The sequence below is a fragment of the Sus scrofa genome, chromosome 1 (genome assembly GCF_054392235.1).
Source record: "Sus scrofa isolate SSC_HxYL_T2T_F1_AM1 chromosome 1, Sscrofa_HxYL_maternal_Yorkshire_Landrace_v2.0, whole genome shotgun sequence".
Classification (NCBI taxonomy): domain Eukaryota; kingdom Metazoa; phylum Chordata; class Mammalia; order Artiodactyla; family Suidae; genus Sus; species Sus scrofa.
This window is the reverse complement of record NC_139383.1, coordinates 230,517,955-230,535,196: the sequence shown is the minus strand read 5'-3', so window position 1 is coordinate 230,535,196 and position 17,242 is coordinate 230,517,955. Positions and strand designations below refer to the sequence as shown.

General features: G+C 42.7%; 1 protein-coding gene across 14 annotated transcripts in view; it reads left to right on the top strand.

The window, feature by feature from the left end:
* The window catches only part of SMARCA2 (SWI/SNF related, matrix associated, actin dependent regulator of chromatin, subfamily a, member 2), a 191,115-nt gene that overhangs the window by 119,910 nt on the left and 53,963 nt on the right, over nucleotides 1-17,242 (top strand). The gene's annotated exons all lie outside the window — the stretch shown is intronic.

Below are 17,242 nucleotides of genomic sequence, written 5' to 3'. Positions count from 1 at the left end.
TTAAAGGGCTCTATCCCCAAGAAGACAGGGCTTATTACTTCAGACACCAGCCACACTTTGGGGTCCCTGGGCTACCTGCACTACTGACCAACTGGCTGTAAATTCAAGGGTTCTCATAACCCCTCAGATTCAGTCATTTGCTATAATGAATCACCAGCTCAGGAAAGCACTACTGATGATTATAGTTTGTTATTAAGGATGCAAATCGGGTGGACCAGCCAAATGAAGAGGAGCCACAGGGTTTCGTCCAGGTGAGGACAGTTTCTCTGCTCTCTCCTCTGGGAATCAGGGAGCATCACACCTCACCCTACTGGCACATCAGGAAGCTCCACTGAGCTTCAGTGTGCAGAGTTTTTATTGGGTCTCTTTCCCATAGGTGGGGCTGGCCTACAGCCTATACTGCAGGTAGCAATAGCCTCAGGGCTGACCTTTTACCTCTCTTCCTCTTTGCTTCCTTCCTGTTATATCACAGCCTCCCAAACACACATGGCCTGGCCAGGGGTGCTCTTCACTGTGGCTTCTAGAGCAGTTCTGGGAATCCCCATCCACCAGACTTAGCTCTTGATTGCAAAGAGCCTTTGTAACTGAGGGAGCGCCTCTCCATCAGGGCAGCCTGATTTAGACTACTGTCTGATGGTAGCCTCACAGATCCTATTTTGGAAGTCAGAGTCATTTTGCCTTTTTTGCCCTTGCATACCAATTTCATCCTGTTCTTCCTTAAGGCAATGGATAGCTCTCCTGAAGAGGGAATGATCCCTTTAGAAAGTGTGGAAGAAAATATTAATGGGGTTTTAAAAGTATTATATCCATCACTGTTTTATAGCTTTCCATTGGGGTACCCAAGATGATGACAGTGCCCTATTATGTATTGTGTGTGTGTGTATACGTGTATATTTGCACATACACAATAACTGGCTCACATAAATCATTTCTTGGGAAAACATCTTTATTTATATGAGAGGGCAGGCATTTGACCTAAATTAGCAGACATCTGATGTGCCCAGTGGGCCAGGTGCTTTTGGTTTAACTTTAGCCATGTGAGCACAGACTGTAATATTTCTAGTACTGTAATCATTATTGAAGCAGGGGCTCATAAAAATGGGGTGACTGTAGAGCTAAACAATGGGCAGAGCGTGGATTCTGGAATGTCTACTTTTTCTATTCTTCCTGTTCCTTTGGTCCCTCTGCCAACTTCAGAAATCCCTCCCTGCCTAAACATTTGGTGACATCCCAGAATTTATTTAATTGCTGAGTGAGTGATCTGTGCCCTCCAGCACTTGAAGATAATTGGAATGCATTCTAAATTATATGCTCCATATAGTATTTAATTGCCAGCCTGATGAAGGGAACCAACTTTGGAGAGTCTGCGTTTGTTTCACAGTGGATCTGATGTCTTGCAGCTGTAATCTGGGAAAGGCTCTCCTTCTTTGCTGGTCTCTCGGTGTGGTCCTTACGTGTAAGTTTGAGGATGCTGCTTTTGGTATACTGTATAAGCTCCTGGTGATCGGTTAAGCTCTGTGTTTCTGCAGTGCCCTGTATTGTTGGGTCCCATATCATGTTACATAAATAATGGGGATAAGATGCACTTCCTCAGCTCCTTAAATCTCATGTTAGATAGCTAGTTTTAGAAGTCCTGGAACTTCCAGAGGGATCTTAAGGACAGGCAACAGAGAACACCTTTTTTTCCTCAACCAATCTAGCACAGATTAGAGTTTGAGTTTCCTGTGATTTCAGTGCCTGAATGACATCTCCATAGTTAGGGCAACTAGAAGGATTTGGGGGGGGGTTCCCCCTTCTCACAGATCAATGTGGCGACAACAGAGTAAAAGACTTTTAATCCATATCATACTAGGGGGACCATTAGTAAAGCAAAATGTGGCACGTCTCAGGGGAGTTAACCCATGTGTCTTAAAAAGTTATGTAACCCCAGGTCCAAATATAGGATGGGACCCCCCTGAGTTGGGTTTCCCTTACAACCAGCCTGAAATAAACCCTCCACAGGAAAAAAAGGCAGAGAAATCCATGGAGAGTTAGTCCCAAAGAACTGAAAAAAGTACCAAGAAAGTTGAAAGAAGTTGGGATTTCAAACACAGTATTTGAAGTTGTGTTGAAATGCACAATGAGAAATAACAAATTCTGTCCTCATCTGTAGGAAGAGGATTTTTCTTGCTCCAGAAATCTTCGAAACAGGGTGGCAGCTCCACTCTTTGGGTTGGATTAAGTGGGATGTGATTCAGCCTGAAATCAATCAGGGGCTGGAATTGCCCAACTGTAGTCACAGCTGACAGTGTCAGTGATTCTGGGAGATGTCTCTTTTCCCTAAAAGACCTTATTTTATGCTGGCAAGGTTTGGGGGTTTTTTGGATTTGTTTTTTGTTTCCTTTATCTAAAGCGTAATGTGAGTAATACCTTTATGTTGCTACTTCTCTTTTGTTTTGTCACTTTATATCATCGTTTCTTGCTTTTTGTTAAAAGACATACAAATGCATTTTCATTTTCTTTTACCAAACGGTATTTTTGGCTTTTAAAATCAGGTCAACAGATTTACGGGGGCAAAATGGCTAGCAAGCTGCATTTCCATTTTTATACACAAGGGAGAGCTAAGGCTCTAGAAAATGGATTTGGGTTTTGCCAAATTCCAGGTCCTTCAGCACTTCAGGAAGGAAGTACTGAACTAAGGAATGGCGTCAGAGTTGTGAATTGTCTGGGGAAAACACTTGACTGTAGTAAAAGGATTTTGATAACTGTCTATAATTTTTATTTTGCTCTTAAATCCATCGGCTAGATTGTTGGTTCACAGCGATCGGACCTAATGTGTTTCCTTTGGTCAAAACTCAGTAGGATCGGTTTAATAGAACAAAGTATTCTCAGAGGGCCAACAAAAGTACTAAATATTAAAGGCTGAGACGCAAGAGAGACTTGTTTCTACTGACTTTTAAAACCATGATGCCTGGAAATTCTAGGCTCAAGTTTTTAACCCTTTGAAATCAGGACTCAGTTCTGAAGCATTGAAAGTAACCATCAGAAATTGGTTCTGGCTGACAGATAACAACAAGCCCAAGTGAGTTCACGTTACCTTACCTGGAGCCAAGGCACTGCCTAGAAACAGATGGTCTTAGAAATATGGCTACTTTTCTAAATCAGTATTTGTTTTTTGTCCTATGTATTTTTGCTTTATTCCTTTTTTTTTTTTTAATCTGTGAAGCTACAAGAAGAACCCTTTTGATTTTTTAATTTTTAGCAAATAAAAGGTGTATGTTGGAGTTCCCGTCGTGGCGCAGTGGTTAACGAATCCGACTAGGAACCATGAGGTTGCGGGTTCGGTCCCTGCCCTTGCTCAGTGGGTTAATGATCCGGCGTTGCCGTGAGCTGTGGTATAGGTTGCAGTCGCGGCTTGGATCCCGCGTTGCTGTGGCTCTGGCGTAGGCCGGTGGCTACAGCTCCGATTCGACCCCTAGCCTGGGAACCTCCATATGCCGCGGGAGCGGCCCAAGAAATAGCAAAAAGACAAAAAAAAAAAAAAAAAAAAAAAAAAAAAGGTGTATGTCCTTAAGGTATATTATGTGATGTTTTGAAGTAGGTATTCATTGTGAAATGACTTCATTCTCCCAGTGAGGGGTGAGATGAGTACTTTTTTTGTTTTTTTGAAGTTAGGGACAGGGCAGGGGACTTTGCTGTCACTGTGTCTGGGTGTGAGAACAATGATTTTGATGGCTGTCTCTCAAGGAAGTTTAGGATCATGGTTAAGAACATAAACCTTGGAATCTGATGAAGTAAAGTTCAGACCCCCTGTTCCACTTACTTTGCTGAGTGACCTTGAGTGCCTAGTGAAAACCCTCATGGCTTCATTGGAGAATGGGGACAATAATAGCTCGTTCTTTATGGAATTTTCTGAGGTTTAAATGGGTGTAATGTAGAACTGTGTATATAAGGATTACCAGACAATTAGCTATTGAGGAAAAAGCATTAAATTATTTCAGAGAAAACCTATTTGGTGATAGGAAAAGAAGAAAGAAAATATTTCTGTTGTATGTCTTCAATGTAAGATTTGGGTGACTGGACAAAGGCAAAAGGGGTAAAAGAGGCCCCCATCCTCACTCATTAGTGGAATGAAGGAGGATGAAACATTTCCTTGCTGAATGTGTTCTGGGACACACCCATGGGCTTATTCATCTCAAGCCTGCCAACCTGTACTCACTCAGCTATCAAGTCTCTAGTTTTCTCCTTAACCCCCTGTGGCTGCAGGAAGAGCATGGGGCTAGCGGTCAAGAGGCTGGCCTGGGCTCCTCGCCCTACTGCCAGCTAGGTATATGATCTGGGTCCAGCCTCTTAATCCGGAGCAGAGTTGCATTCTCTTGGGATTTGCCAGATCCTTTCACCCATCTAAAGACAACCTCTGAAATCACAGGAAGCTGCCTTGCTTTTAACTTTTCACTGTGCTTTTAGTAATGATCATCCCTGCTTTCTGATTGGTGGGTCCATTGGTGGAAGAGGCTGTTCAGAAGCACATTCAATGCAAAGCCCATTTATCAAATGTCAAGTAGGTCAGGCTACTCTCAGTATATGGATGGGGAGAGCAGCATTACCTGTCGAGCTTGGTTCCTCGCCATGGCTGGCCCACCTTATTAGTGCAATTAAGAGCCAGAGTTGAGTGACGCTATTAGAGATAATATTGCACACTTAGCCACCTTAAAGAGCTTGTCAAGAGCAGGTCTCCCAGTGTACACAGATGGGACTTAATAGAGATTAAAACAGATTGTGAGATGCTCTAATTTGTAGGGCTTTTAACTATTCAGGAAATCAGGAAATCATACTTTAAACAACATGTATCCTACTTCAGACTAGACTTTTAGTGTCATGTCTTTCGGGACGTTGTTGTGGGTTTTCCCTCCACTCATCCTCAGGCTCTGGAGGACAGAAGGGCAGCTGCCTCTTTGGCTTACGGTATGGCCTCCAGACCCGGTTGACAATGGCATTCATCTGGCGGCTTCTGGGACACCCAAGCCTCCCTAACAGCCACATCTGTGCTCCTGTGGGTTTCTCCCCACCCTGCTTGGCCTCCAGGGGGGTAGCACTCCAGCACAGCACATCCCCCATCCTCCTTAACAAAAGAAAAAGCAGATTGCTGGTGTTTTAGAGAATAGCTTTCCTCTTGTTCAGGATAGTTCATGTGGCTACTCAGAAAGGTCAGAGGGCACTTTCCAGAGCAAACGCCAGTTCTGATAACCCTCTACTCCCAGCCCTACCCCCTGCATCCAGCCCACTAGAGCCCTCCCATTGCAAGTATAATTGAATCAAAGCACTTAAGAAGGTCTCCAAGGCCATGGCCATCTGGCCTCTGACTGGCCCTCGGATCTCATCTTCTCCTCTTGCTCTCTGGGTGGCTGCCACACTGTGCTGTCTTTTTGTCCTGTTCACTTCCAAGAAGGCTCTTTTCCAGGTGGTCACATAACTGTCTCCATGTGCTAATGGTCTGTTTACAGACAGAGGCTTCCTGACCACCCTGGCTGAGTGAGCCAGGCCCTGCCAGTAACCATCCAATATCCCACATAGATTTTCTTCATGGCCCTTGCCATTATCTAAAGCTTATCTCATTGGCCTGTTCCACTGGTACTAAGCTCCAAGAAAGCCAGGACTCTCTGTCTTCTCCACTGATATATTGTAGCACTAAAGCAGCAACTCATATGCATGCCTAGCAGTCCATCAATCCCTGTGAATGAATGAACATACCAGCCAGAGACTATGGCTAGGAGAGGATATTCAGTTACACTCCTTGTCCTTTTGGTAAAGCTGGCAGAATTCTGCATTGTTTTTTAACCAGTACTGATCAAGGTAAAAATTACTGGCATTCCTTCCCCTTAGATTCATGATCGGTGTCTTCATGTAAAGATTTCTTACTTAGGGAGTTCCCATTGTGGCTTAGCGGTAACAAACCTGACTAGTATCTGTGAGGACATGGGTTCGACCCCTGGCTTCACTCAGTGGGTTAAGGATCTGGCATTGCCGTGAGCTATGGTATAGGTCACAGATGCGGCTCAGATCCTGCCTTGCTGAGGCTGTGGCATAGGCCGATAACTGCAGCTCCAACAATTTGATCCCTAGCCTGGGAACTTCCATATGCCATGGGTATGGCCCTAAAAAGACCAAAAAGAAAAAAGAAAAAAAAAAAAAGAAAAAGATTTCTTACTTAAAAGAATTCTAAAGGCATGTGCTTTTGACATAAATGCTCTTGAATGTCTCATGATTTTGAAAGTTCTGTTTTAATTTCAAAACACATTGATGAAGATTGTTTAAATATGCATAAATTGCTTCAATCCAGCTATTCCCTAGGAGTTCTCATAGATTTTACAATAGCTTTCTTCTGGCTTAAATCCTCATTTCTTTTTTGGCAAAAATGGGATCAATACTTTTAATCTAATTCAAAATTAAAAGGCAAGAAAGAAGGCCCTAAATTAATTGGGTCTTCATTTCTATTTTTGTACAAAAAAGTTTCCAACAGAGAATTTTAAGTATAAGGTCCTATACCTTTTAGATGGCTTCCTTTCTTATTTTCTGAAAGAATGTTGAATTGTCAGAATCGTGAAAAATTGTAGATGGAACCATGAAACTTTGCTGTAGGCAAAGCTTGATGCTTGTTCTGCTGCTCCTACTGAAATCCAGTATCAAAGGCCACTGTGTTCATAGTCCATCTTAAAAAATATATTCCACACACATGGCACCATTTTATTTGTTTTGGGGATTTTTTGTTTCTTTTTTATTTCCTTTTGGTGCCATTTTTTAAAAAAATATCTTTCCCTTGGACCTCGTAGACTGTTTTCCAAAGATTATTTAAAATGATAGCCTCAAAACTCCAGTTTTCCTGAGGCTACCAGTAGTTCTCTCCTTCTCTTCCATGCTTGCCTCTCATAACTCAGTGAGCAGACACAGGCCTCAGGCATCAGGAGCTCCGGGCTCTGGTTCCACACCTGGTATTGTTTTGTTGTGTGATGTCTTAGATAAGTCACCTCACCTCCTTGGGCCAGGTTCCTTGTCTTTACATTGGAGACGTGAAGTGAGGGGTGGAGTGAGGAAGTAAGCACGGCCATCTCTCCCCTGTCCCTCTTTGACTTTGTCATGGGTGGTTCTAGAAAGGACTACATGGGTTTGTATTGGTCTGGCTCCCACTGAGACTCTACTCTCAGCAACTAAAACTCAGGGGGATATGGGTGAGAGATTTTTCTCCTTCTCCGTAGCCAGGCTTTCACTCAAAACTGCAGGTTGACCAGGGGTTCTACAGCCCATTGATGGACTCTGTACACCTTCCCAGTGTATGGGACCAGCTGGTTGTTGGTAGCATTTAGAGACTGAGCTGAGTCCTGTGTGCTGTTAGTTTACAATGGACAGGATAACAGTGTAGTAGAGTTGGTGAGGGGATACTTCCGTGCCTCAGTGAGCTGCTTTCTCTACACAGGTGGGTAGGGGCTTCAGCCACTCTGTGCAGATCAAGACCAAGAATTTTATAGCACTTTGTCATCAAGAAGAAACTACCCACCTTATTTTTTTTTTGTAATCCCTTCTACCAAGTAGAGTACATAACAGCCGCTAGACGGATCTGTTTTATTCATCGAAACATATCAAGTCTCCCCGCCAAATTATCAAGATGGAATCTGTTTGCATTCACTTTAATTAAAAGAAAAATACACTCATGTCGTGGGATATTATTGGAAGGTCTGGGAAGGATGTTGTGGCGTCCAGCAGACTACAGTGTCAACATTCCAGGGGAATCCCTGGCTTGAACATTTGTTTTTCAAGAGAATTAACAAACCCAGCATAGGGATTTTATTTGCCACCATTTTATCTTGTTACACAAATCTAATGAATGACTGTTTGTTAGTAGTTTCATCAGTCGTATCTTTCTGCATTTTTATCATCAGCACCCTGGAGCTTAATATCTTTCTAAAAAAACTGGAGTTTAAAGTAGATTTTGAGGGATTTTTCTCCATCATAAAAGTGCAGTGAGAAACATGGAAGAGTGAGGGGAAGAAAATAGAATCACCTGTAACCTCATTGACCTTCACATACCCAGCTTGGAGAAGGAGCCAGGGAAAATCATAGACAGGGATTACTCTGGTGCCATTACGTTCAGAATTATTTTTAACCTGTTATGAGGCTTGGCTCTTCTGTAGCAGTTCCAGTAAATCCTAACCCATGATGTCCATCAGGCCCCAGCCTGTTGTTAATAGTATTTGCATGTCCTTCCACTTGATTTTGAGAACACCCTGTTTTCCTGTGCACCCGCTGCCAAAGGACTGATTTTTTTTTTTAGGATCATTAAGGGATTTGTGGGGGCATGCCTTCCCAACACTGGATAGTGATTTTTGCTTCTTCTTACAAACAGGGCTTTTCTTTTTCCACTTTTAAGTTTCACAGGCTGTTTTTCCCCTCTCTTCTAAAGATGGATTTTCAACTCCATCACAAAACTGTTAGAACTCAATATTAAGTGAATTCAGTCAAGTGACAGGGTGCAAAAAACTGGTTCTCAAAAATCGGCTGTCTGTTTCTATTCACTAACCACAAATTATCAGAAAGAGAAATTAAGAAAACAATCCTCTTTACAATTGTATCAAAACCCATAAAATATCTAGAAATAAATTTAATCAAAGAGGTAAAATACCTATACACTGAAAACTATATGTCACTGGTGAAATAAATTGAAGAAGACTCAAAGAAATAGAAAGCTATTTCATGCTCATGAATTAGAATTAATCGATAATATTAAAATGTCCATATTACCCAAAGCAATATACAGATTTAATGCAAAGCTTGTCAGTTCCAGTGACATTTTCTTACAGAAATAGACCAAGCAATCCTAAAAAATTTTTTGGAACCACAAAAGACCCTGAATCACTAAAGTCCTTTTGAGAAAGAAGAACGAATCCAGAGGCATCACTCTCCCCAATTTAAAATATATCACAAAGCTGTAGTAATCAAAATGTTACTGGTATAAAAACAATACACAGATCAGTGAAACAGAATAAAGAACCCAGAAATAAACCCATGCATGTATGGCCAATTAATTTATGACAATGGAGGCAAGATGGGGAAAGGAAGGTCTCTTCAATAAATGGTATTAGGAAAACTGGACAGCAGAACTGAATTCTTAATCCAAGTTCATTCCCAAGACTTTTCCTTCAGGACTCTTCTTGAGCCAGACTGTTTCTCTCAGTTCCTACACTGTCCCCTCCCTTTTCTATACCAGACAGTGCTAGGCTGGGTATTGTAAATACACTTCACATTTTAATCCCCTAAAGACTTGGAATAAGTATTATTTCTCCCATTTTAAAGATGAGGAACTAAGCTTCACAGGTCTGGAGGATGTTTTGTTTTTTGTTTTTCATTTTATGCTGCACCTGCAGCATATGGAAATTCCCAGGCACGGAGTCAAATTGGAGCTGCAGCTGGAGCCTGTGCCACAGCCACAGCAACATCAGATCTGAGCTGCATCTGTGACCTATGCTGCAGCTTGTGGCAATGCTGGGTCCTTAACCCTGAATGAGGCCATGGATTGAACCCACATCCTCACAGACACTCTATTGGGTTTTTAACCCTCTGAGCCACAATGAGAACTCTGAGGATGGTTTTTGGATTTACCATTTAGTATATGGCAGGTATATTTGTGTAATGTTGAATGTATTGCCTTTTGGATCTTGAAAATGTACATCAGAGCACGTCTAAGGGAGTATGGGGTTTGGCAAAAGACAGATCACACCCCAGTTCACAGCCCCTTTGCCTGCTGAGGTTGCCTCCTCCTGGCTTGTGAATTCAGCTGCTTCTTGAAAAGGTGCAGGAGTTCAGGTTACATCAGCAACATGTGAATCGCTTGGTGACCCTGGGGGATTGTTCCACTCAAGACAGCCTCCAGGAAGGGATGTAGGACATGCCTTGTGAAGGCTATTAGTCCCTCAACTCAAGCAACTCAACTTGGAAAAAGTCTTCTTTGCAGACCTCCTTACCCAGCAGCAGGCTCTGGGGGCTTGCAGGGACTCAGGTCGGTATTTCCACCCAAATTGTTGCTCGTTTCTAGGGAGGCCGGAGCCCTCCCTTTTTTCTCCTCACTGGTTCACTTGAGTTGCCCACATGGCTCTGCCTCTGAGCTGAAAAGGGCCGTTGAACTTCACTGTTAGTCCATGTTAGAGGGTCCTTTCTGCCTGGGGTTGAATATCTATCTCATTTAAACCATTTAACTCCCAAAGCGGGAGCAAGACAGAAGATTGTATAATTACTTGTTAAAATAGAAGCATTTTAAAGAGATAGGCTGGAGCCAGATACATGAAAAACAAAAATCTTCATTTTGTCTCATTTATCTGACTTAGTTTAATTCACTGTATAATCCTATAGCCCTCCCTTGAACAGTGATCTTTTAAGCCAGACCTTCAAATGTACTGCCTGATAAACCCTGTCATTTTGAGAAAGCAGAGGAGTAAACAATAAAGACTTAATTTTATTTCAACAAGATTTTGGGGTCCCGCTGGTGAGCAAGGCATCAATCTAAATGCCGTGGGAGGCTTTATTTTATTAAAATGACTTTTTAAAAAAATTCCAAAAGAGATTTCAGACTGATAAGAGATTCAGACATATTTTAAGACAAAGCCAAGAACTCATCCCAAGCAGATTTAAATAGTGAATAAAAGGACCTGTAATATGCTGTGAAGGATAGAGGAAAGGAGAGATCAGATACAGTATTAGGAATGAAAGGGCATTTTAGCTATTTCTTAAAAGATGAGCAGGATTTGATGGGCAAGAGGGATCAGGAGAAGCAGGGTGCCAGTGTAAGGGAACCACAAAGAGGCATGAAAGTGTGACTTATGCTTCTGTGACCCTGTGTGTTAGGAGTGGAGAGGAGAGTTTCTATAAGGACAGGAGTGGAAAAGAAAAACAAGGTGGAGGCTGTGCACTGACCGAAGAATCTGGGCTTCATCCCCTTCTATAGAAAGAACATTTCCAAAATTAGAGAATGAATGATGTGTCCCTCCTTTTAGGCAGAAAGAAGATAACTATTTACATTATAAAGGATGAATTTAAAGGGTCTGAGAGAGGGGGAGAGAGAGAGGGGGGGAGAGAGAGAGAGAGAGAGAGAGAGAGAGAGAGAGAGAGAGAGAGAGAGAGAGAGAGAGGATGCAGGAAACCCCTAAGGGAGGCAATTGTATTTGACCCTGGGGAGAAAAGACCAGACCCAGAACAAGGAGACAGAAGGGAAAAGACTGTTGATGAACTATTTTAAAGTGCAGTGACTGGCAGGCCACGGAATAATAAGGGAAAATGATGACTTCTTTTTTTTTTTTGTCTTTTTGTTGTTGTTGCTATATCTTGGGCCGCTCCCGCGGCATATTGAGGTTCCCAGGCTAGGGGTTGAATCGGAGCTGTAGCCACTGGCCTACGCCACAGCCACAGCAACGCGGGATCCAAGCCGCGTCTGCAACCTACACCACAGCTCACGGCAACGCTGGATCATTAACCCACTGAGCAAGGGCAGGGACCGAACCCGCAACCTCATGGTTCCTAGTCGGATTCGTTAACCACTGCGCCACGACGGGAACTCCGGAAAATGATGACTTTAAAGGTATCTGGCTGGGATAACTGAGGCGGGTAGTGGGGTGGGGGATGGTGCTGCCTTCCCATGAAATAGAAGGATCCAGAAGAGAAGTATTTGTTCTGCTGGAAAAAAAGTAACGGATTCAATTTGGGACTTCCAGTAGGAGGTTGGAAATCCTGATGGGTAACTCCAAAGAGAAGGCCAGGCTAGAGAGGACTTTTGAAACTGAGTGCCTAGAGTTCACTTCTGAAGCCAGGGGCGGTTTGGATTAGAAGATTCTACACCCAGAAGAGGGGATTAGACTCTTCACAGATACCGACCATCAGTAGTTAGGGGAAGCTCAGAAAGCACTGGGCACACTGGGGGCTCTGAGTCTGCATTCAGGCTCCCCGGGGGAAGGAACCCCCATCCGGGAGTGGTGGGGCTAACACAGGCCTCGTGGGGTGAATCTCATTCCCCATAGGAAAGTGGTTTGGAGGTCTGAGCAGCAAGTCCTCCCAGACTTATTAGGGGACATCTCACCTGTTGCTGATCAGGACATCAGACCTTTTAACAATGCCTGCTGTGTGCTCAGAATGAACAGCTGACCACAGGCCTACTTACCATCAGTGAGATTGAAAATAAGAGGGACCAGGAACTACTTGGGGAATCTTTATTGAATGGAAGGAAAATGTGATGAAAAAAGGTAAGGAGTCCCAAGACCAGAGTGTTAAAGAGATTTTTAAGGAAAGAGCCATGGAAGAGAAAGTAAATAAAACAGGCTTTAGAGGAGATGGACAGATACGGGATATAGGGAGCTTTGGGCAATTTTTGAAAAATATTGGTGTCCTGATTGCTCAGGGAACTTTACTGTGTGGTCAGGAAGTGGACACATCAGGATGGATGACTCTAGAAATTGATAGTAAAGGGAAGGTAAGAAGTGAGATGATGACTAGAGGGTGGTGTACGGAAGATGGAGTTTGACCCTGACCTCATGTTTGAAGATTAACAGAGAAATACCTAGGACAAACACACCTGAACTCGATACTACTATTCAGTGAGCTGGTAATTACCTAAGAGCAGTTTTCTCAGGGATCCCTGCCTCAAAGGTGAATTTGCATTCAACTGTATTTTTACTCCCTCATTTGCCACCCCCCCACCCCGCCCAATAGTATGCTAGAGACCAACGGGGAATAGAGGACAATAAGGCATGGACTCTGTAAGGCCAGAAATGACCTTTCACAGCCGGGGAGTTTCTGAGGAGAGGGTTGATCATTGCAGCAGGGGTGGGGTAGGGGGACCGTGAACTTGGGTACAAGGGGTTGAGAAAGGCACACAGGTGCAGGCTGTGTGAAATCACAGAGTGGGAAGGAGCATGGCGGGGCTTGCGTGGGGAGGCTCGGATTTGTGGCCCTGTTGTTCTCGATATGTTCATGTACCAGCAAATCAAGCAGGTCCCAAGAGGGAAGATCAGGTCCTGGAGATCCCCGGGGCCCAGGCAGGAGACTTGAAGTGACACACTGGGGAAAACCTCAGAACCTGAGTAGTGTGATCACAGGATGCAAGAAGGATGTAAGATCTGGCCAATGGAGAGTAGCCCATAACTATTTAGGAAATAGAATAGAGCTGTTATGTCCATAGCAAGGGAGAAAAGGACTGGGTGACATAAAAGAACAAGTAAATGTGACTTTCCTTGTGACCCCATTCCAAAAGAATAAAACAGCAGAAGCTGCCTTCACCAAAATAATCAGAGCCAGTAGCAGATCTGTCAGTTAAAATACTGGTTGAGGTGAGAAAATGATGCCTACATTACTTGTATGTAGATGAAAACTGTAATGAAAAACATAAGGTACCTGACTTTTCCACATTTTTGATATAAAGCTGGGATTTCCTCTGAGTCTGCTTACTAGAATGCCGTAGTCTATCTCGAGTAAGTGACACCCATTATGTATCACCAAGGATTGCCAGTATTGCTGTTTTTAGAGTGAAAATCCTTTTTCAAAATTTCAAGCTTGATTGAGGTATAAACCGACAAAATCGTTAAGATGTAACGTATACATTGTGATGATATGGTAAGTGTATACATTGTGAAAGGAGTCCCCTCGTTTAGTTAATTAACCCATCCATCCCCTGAGCCAGTATCCCGATTCTTTAGAGCACACCCAGCACAGGCTCTTCCCCAACTGTCTACCCCTTGCTGAAGTCAACCGTATTTTGTTTTGTTTTGAAGCACCTCACCTTTTATGGAGTCATTGACTGTACTCACTGTTTGTAGAAATAAGAACCCTATTTCTTTTCACAGCTGTATTTAGTTTTATGTAACATTGAATGAATTGAATTCTGTAGTTCCAGTAACAAGCATAAATGGCATCAAGATTTGGGGCAGCACAGCTGCCTGTTAGTACAGAGCCAGGTGGAGAGAGCAGAAGGTCCCCGCTGTGGGCAGTACCTCAAGTGGAGGTCCAGGGAGGCCCCCTTCACATTTGCTCAGATGGGCACCCTCTCTAAGATTTTCTCTCAATGCTCTGTATCGGGAATTCACTGTAGGGGGTATCTTCTCTATAGGAATGCCCCTGCCCATTAGAGCCAGTCTCTTTGTTTGTCTGTCCCATTGCTGACCTTGTCTGAGCAGACCAGGTCTCTGACTCCGCTCATGTTGATTTCAGCCTGGTATTCCCAGCAGAACTGCTAGTTCTGGCTTAGGATACCATGAAGCTGTGGAAACCACACAAGGCCATGAGAATGCTCAGTGTGTTTACTAGTAAAACATGGTCATAGTTACCTATGTTCGTTCGTTCTTTCTTTCTTTCTTTCTTTCTTTCTCTCTCTCTCTCTCTCTTTCTTTCTTTCTTTCTTTCTTCCTTCCTTCCTTCCTTCCTTCCTTTCTTTCTTTCTTTTTTTTTTTTTTAAAGGGCTACATCCACAGCATATGGAAGTTCCCAAACCAGGGATTGAACCTGAGCCACAGCTGCAACCTATGCCACAGCTATGGCACCGCCAGATCCTTTAACCCATTGCATCAGGCTGGAGGTTGAACCCAGGCCTAAGCAGTGACCTGAGCTGCTGCGGTTTCATTCCTAACCCTCTGTGCCACAGTGGGAACTCCTGTTTTTGTGGTTTTTTTTGTGTTTTAAAATTTGAGATTTATTTTAAAGTTTATTGCATTGCAAGTTGTGTTTGTAGTATATATATATATATATATGGCTTAGCTATGGCTTAGCTAACTAGGGATCGAAATTTTGTTTAGAATTTCTGGCTTTGTTGACTTGGCATTAAATAAAACAAGACCTTCATCTTTGACAAATAACCTTGTGTATAACGTAGTAGTACAGTATAGATACAACTTGAGCAAATCCAAACCTGAAAATATTGTATATTTCCCAGTTGTCTTCTCCTCTTTACCTGGAATCAGACATTCCTCTATTAACACTCTAATTGTGTGTATGTGTGTGTGTACCTACATATATTTTGGTGTAGTCAAATGCATGCATCTATATAGCCTAACCAGACACTTGTGTGTTGTGTATATGCAATTACAGCCTCCCTGCGACCAGCTACTCTTTCTCCTTCACATAGAATACTCTTTATTTATTTTTTTTTCTTTTTTAATTCATTTATTTTTTTATTTTCCCACTGTACAGCAAGGGGGTCAGTATACTCTTTATACATCTCTTGTTGCTTCTGTTTGTTGTTGGCTCTTACGCAATGACATCTCAGGACTATATGCAACCTCATGACTTGACTCTTCATTTGGCTTCAACTCCTGCACCAAGGTGGACATGCTTTTTAACTCCTGTAGTTCAGATTCCTAAGACAAGTAAACTGACTCAGCTAGTCACTTGTGTTTTTGCAGAGACCCTCAGGCCAGGCCCTGCACAAGCCTAGAAAGAGGCTATCCTGAGAACAGGGGCCCATTCCCAGACCCACCAGCTGAGACTAGGGCAGGGAGAAGTTGCCTGTTTTAGAATATAGCTGCCAGGCAGTAAGTGCTGAGGGCGGTGCAGTTTCCCTTCCACTCCAGGATGTCAAGAAAGACAAGGTTGCCATCACTTATTCAAAGGAGTGTGTGTGTGTGTGTGTGTGTGTGTATAGACAGTCTTTGCTTTGCCCCATTGCAGTACCTACAAATTTCCACTATTGTGATAGTTAAAAAACATCAGTCTCCCTGTAACAAATTGCAGTTATCATATGTATTAGTTTGCTAGGACTGCCATGACAAAATACCACTGACTATTTGGCATAAACAACAGAAACTGATTTTCTCACAGTTTGAGAGGCTAAAGGTCTGAGATCAAGGCATTGGCAGTTTGTGTGTCTGTGTCCTACTCTCCTTTTAGAAGAACACCAGTCCTGTTGCATTAGGGCCCACCCTGATGACCTTATTTTGCCTTTTTTAACCTCTTTAAAGGCTCTGTCTCCAAATACAGTCACATTGTGAAGTACCCTGGGTTAGGACCTCAACAAAAGTATTTTTCAGGGGCACACAATTCAGCCTCTTACACCATGGTGTGCTAACTGTGAGTGATTTTCTAAATGACAAGCTTTGTTACTAGCTCTTCTGTCCACAAATCACTATGTAAATTACGTATGCATATTATGGTCAGTGACCAATCACATCACTTCCCAAGTGTGCTGGTGATTGGGTGCTGAACATCTCTTGTGTGCAGTCCATTTACAGACACCAGAGCCTGTGGTTCTGATGCCTCCTCCTTATCTCCTAGTGATAAATCTGCACAACGTACTGCAAAAATAATCAGAAAGGAAATTGGCCACCAAATATGAAAGTGCAGCAAAGAAACTAAAAGTAACAGCGCAGGAAGTGAAATTGGATGCATTCAGAAGATTTGAAAAGTGTAACATCCAAGTGAAGATAGGAGTCCTGCATGAAACTATAATACATACCATCTTGAAAAAGCCCAATGAATATAAAAAACAAGCTAAAGTCACTTTACCATATTTCAGTTTAAATTGCACTCAGAACATGAAGCCATTTATGGTTGAATTGGGGTGTTTACCTTGGATTGAACACTATAATAATGAAAGCACCCCAGTCGATTTGCCTAGTGTTCAGGTCAGTGTTGAAGTTAGTTGCTGCATTGAAAGAGGATGATAATTACAAGGATACTAGCGAAGAACATTTTCCTATCAGTAAAGGCTGGTCTCATTATTTCAGAAACTGGCATGAATTGCTGGGTGGGTTTGGTGGTGCTGCCAAGACATGGCTGTGAAATTTGCACCCAGGTTCCAAAGATGAGTTAAGGCAAGAGGTTATGATGATTACAAATGTTTACTGCTGATGAGACACATCTTTTTTTGGAAGACAAACATATCAAGGGCTTAAGTGAAGAAAGATGTAGGATCATGAAGTGGCCTTTTGGAAGTGACTCTAGATATGCAGCCAGAGGAAGTTAGTGAAGGTGAACTTAACTGGTATAATGAAGAAAATGATTGTGATGAAAAAGATGAAGATGTCCCAGAGGAAATGCTACCAGCAAAAAGAAAAACTTCCCATTAAAGGAGCTCTGAGAGATTTCACGACGACTTCGAAAGGGCAAAAGATAAAATTCAGAAGCTACCCTTGGCCATTTGCCAAGGCATAGAAAAGACTTTTGCTCTGTATCCTAAGCTATTTGATGAGGAAAAAAAGAAGCCAAGTGCTAGCCAAATATCTTTGATACATTTCTTACCAAT